The following is a 4,018-nucleotide window of genomic DNA, read 5'->3' on the forward strand; positions in this document are numbered from 1 at the left end:
GCCTTCAGCACCCTCGGATGGATCTCATCCGGGCCTGCCGACTTAAAGGCATCCAGTTCTTCCAAGTGACTCTGCACCATCTCAGGGTCTACGCATGGAAGTCTGGCGCCTTGCTGCTGCCTCTCTACAACCCCAGTGAGAGACTTGTCGTGCCCCTCGCTTAGGAACACTGAGGCAAAGAACTCATTGAGGAGTTCAGCCTTGTCCCCCCTATCCGTCACCAATTGCTTCTGCCCATTTAGTAGGGGTCCTATTCCTCCCTGGGCCTTCCTTTTACTCCCTGTATATCTAAAAAACAATTTCTTGTCGTCTTTTACTTGGGATGCCATCCTCAGCTCCATGGTAGCTTTGGCCCGTCTAACTGCCTCCCTACAAGCACGAGCAGAGGAGGTATATTTGTCTTTGGTGATCTCTCCCTGTTTCCACTTTTTATGTGCTCCCCTTTTGGCCCTTAGGCTGCCCTGGATTTCTGCGTTCAGCCAGGGAAGCCTCCTGGCCCCTTTCCCTCTTTTACCCCGCATGGGGATCGTCTCGCTTTGTGCCCGAAGGATCGTTTCCTTAAGGCACAGCCACCCTTCTTGGGCTCCCATCACTTCAAAACTTCGCCTGAGTTCATTTAAATCAGCTTTCCTAAAGTCTAGTACTTTCACCCTACTAGTTACCTTACCCACTCGATGTCTTATGGTGAATCATAGTTAGACTTAGTCTAACTTAAAATGTAAACCAGGAAGACAAGAATTAGTTTTACTAATCCTGAGGGCAGAGTGTCTCCTTACAGCCAGGCATTCAGAAAGGCTTTGTTTGGGTATGTTGTTCTCTGCATTCTTTGGTAAAGCTGTCTGCAACTTCCCTTAATTACATCTCCAGAATGTGTGATAATTGTCAGGTCTTTGTCACTTCCCACTTCTCAGTCTGGCCCTGCAGGTCTTAGCTCTGGGCTTACAAGTGCAGAGCTTGGATCTGCACACAGGGGACTAGCTTGCCTCTCTCCCTACCTCCCTTCCCCCCCAGATGTTGTAGAATTAATCCCCTCCCGAGCCCTCAGGAGTTCCTGGGGAGAGGGGACAGGGGGAGCCCTGCCTAGCTGCAGACGAGTCACGGAGGTGTGCCTGGGACTGGCAAACCATGGCTGCGGTCCCCAGGGTTTGCTGGGGGGGGGGGGGGGGGGGGGGAGGGGATAGAGGGAGGAATTTGTCTCAGGGGCCATGGCAGGCCAGTGTCTGGCCACACCCTGCCCCTGCTTTGGCTAGAGAGCGGAGGGGAGGGGTCAGCCCAGCTCTCTGGAGCAGAGAGTAGAGCTCCTCCCAGCCCAGAAAGCATGCCAAGATGCTGGGGGAGTCTGATTTAATTTAAACCAGGAAGGGGTCTAGGATAGGTATTGCATAAACTGGTTTGAGCCAAATCAGTTAAACCTGGTTGAATGTAGTATCAGACTTATCTCAAACCGGTTTTGGCCACTTTCAAACTGGCTTACGTGCACTGAATGTCTGTTCTGTTACAGATTTAAACCAGTTTCCTATCACTTAAACCAGTTTATGTGTAATGTCTGTCCCTAGCCCTCTAGTTTCTCCATCTCTCTCAAAAGGTGGAGCCCAGAACTGCTCACAATACTACTCTGACTAGCAGTGCTATCCTGAGCATATAGAAGTGGCACTATCACTTCCTGTGTCTTGTATTCAATATTCCTATTAATATAGCACCAAAATAGTGTGTTACCTTTTTTGCAACTGCATCCCATTTCTGACTCAGTGAGGTTGTGCTCCTCAGTGATCCTGAGATGTTTTGTGGCAGCATTACTGTCTAGCCAGTTGTCTTCCATTTTGTACTTACATATGTGGATTTTGTTCCCTGGGTGCATGCAGCACCTTATATTTCTTTATTGTATTTGATTTTATTATCTGTAGTCCAGTTCTCCATTTTGTAAGATCCTTTTGAATTCTTCTGTCCTCTAGTTTTGTTTTATCAGCATGCTTGATCAAGAAGCTCTATATTCTTATGTTGAAATCCTTAATAAAAATATTAAACAAAACTGGACCCAGAACAGTTTGCTATGGAACCCTCCTTAAAACTCCTGACTTTGATCCAGTTTTGCTGGTTGCAGTTATTCAGCAAATTGTATATCTGCCTAACAGTAATTCTGTCTGTTCCACATTTCGCCAGTTTTGCTTGTGGGCATCATGTGGGACCATATCAAAAGCCTTCCTAAAGTCCAAATATATCATATTCATGTACTTCCTTCATCTACTGGCATAGATGAAAATCAAATTGGTTTGATATGATTTGTTTTTAACAAATCCATGTTGGCTTCTAGTGATTTTTTTCCTATTAAAGTTGGGCTATAATTCCCCTGATCCTCCCTTTTCTGCATTTTAAAAATAGTTGTTATGTTAGCACTTCTCCTCTGGGACCTTGTCTGTCATCAACAACTTGGCAAATATTCCCTGCGGCTTCAAGATATCTTCAGCAAGTTCCTTCTGCAGCCTGTCAGGCATTGCTGACTTAAATTTATTGAAATATGTCAAAAGCTCTCTGACTCCCTTTATTTATCATAAGTCACAGCCCTTTCCTGTCTTTTTTTTTTGTGTGTTTCTTCTTTTTTTGGTGAAGTCTTAGGCAAAGTAGTCACTGAGCAGCTGTCTGAGAATTAACAAAAAAAAAGGTTAATTTGGGACTAAACAGAAATTCACATTCCACTGATTTTGAGGTCTCTGGGTTAACTGCAAACTTTAGGAAGTCTAAATTTGTGTGTTACAAGCATTTGGAATCTCTGTGTGGTTAAAAATGAATGTTCTCTGTTATAAATGACTCTGCAACAGGTAACCAGTGGAAGATCTAAATTTGTAATTAAAAGGATTTTCGACAAAGTAATTTATTTATTGTTTAACATCATTCTAACAGTACTTTACAGAATAAAAGTAACCAGGATCTTCCTTGGATTGCTGCTGGTTTATTGAAAAGTAGGAGCTCTGCAAAATGTTCAGCTTTAGAACCAGCATCTCAGAGAACAGTATTTTGAAAGAGCAATTTATGCAGAATCAATGATTCTGGGATTTTTGTTTTTAATTATTTAGCCATCTCAGGAACCTCCTGGGTTTTTTAAAAGCAGTGGCTTCTACTGTCACTGATCTTGTTCTGTGTTAAAGTGCTTGCTAACCTCTGGAGTTACTTTCCTGAATCAGCAGAGCCGTATTACAAGGAACAGTGTCTATGACAGAATAATAAGATCTTCATGGAAATGATTCAAAGCAGACATTGTTCTTTGTGAAAGTAGCCACTGCTGTGTTGGAAGAGCTAAATTAATTTTTTAAAAACTCAGAAACACACAAAAGCAGTATGTTGTATGATATAAACATACTTATTGCAAAGCAAGCAAACAAAAAGTAATGCATCTAACAATACATACTTCTTGCTCCTCTAGCCAGACATGCACACTAGGGGTGTGTGAAACGGGCTTCATGCAATTTGGATTCAGCCTGAATTGGGGACAGTGATTCGATTAATTGATTCCAATCACTGTCCCTGATTTGATTCGGTTGAATCCAAATCTGAGAATTCAATGCTGATTCAGAGAATCAGCAATTTGGCCATAGACATAGCTTTAAATGTTCTTTTCTACATATGTCAAGGTACCAGGCGTGGCTTATGAATGCTGCGATGGTGGGGTGGATGGAGCACCCCAGAGGAGTGCCGGGGGGGGGGGCGCCCCCACATGCTCGGCGGTGAGCCCAGAAGTGGACTAGAGGTAGTTCTGGTCCACTTCCAGGTCTGGTGCTGACTGCACTGGAGGGACCTCCCCGGGTCTGCAATCAGCCGTGCGGGAGACCCTGGGTCCTCCCCACAGACCCAGGAGGCAGCAGTCGCTGAGCCAGGGGGACACGGGGGAGCCCCCTGCGTGCTCCTCGGCGGACCCAGAAGTGGACCAGAAGTGCTTGTGGTCTGCTTCCAGGTCTGCTGCTGAGCATGCTGGGGAACACCCCCCCCCCCCCCCCCCCCCCCCCTAGCGAGCTGTCATCTGCCC

The sequence above is a fragment of the Alligator sinensis genome, unplaced genomic scaffold (genome assembly GCF_000455745.1).
Source record: "Alligator sinensis unplaced genomic scaffold, ASM45574v1 scaffold870_1, whole genome shotgun sequence".
Taxonomy (NCBI): domain Eukaryota; kingdom Metazoa; phylum Chordata; order Crocodylia; family Alligatoridae; genus Alligator; species Alligator sinensis.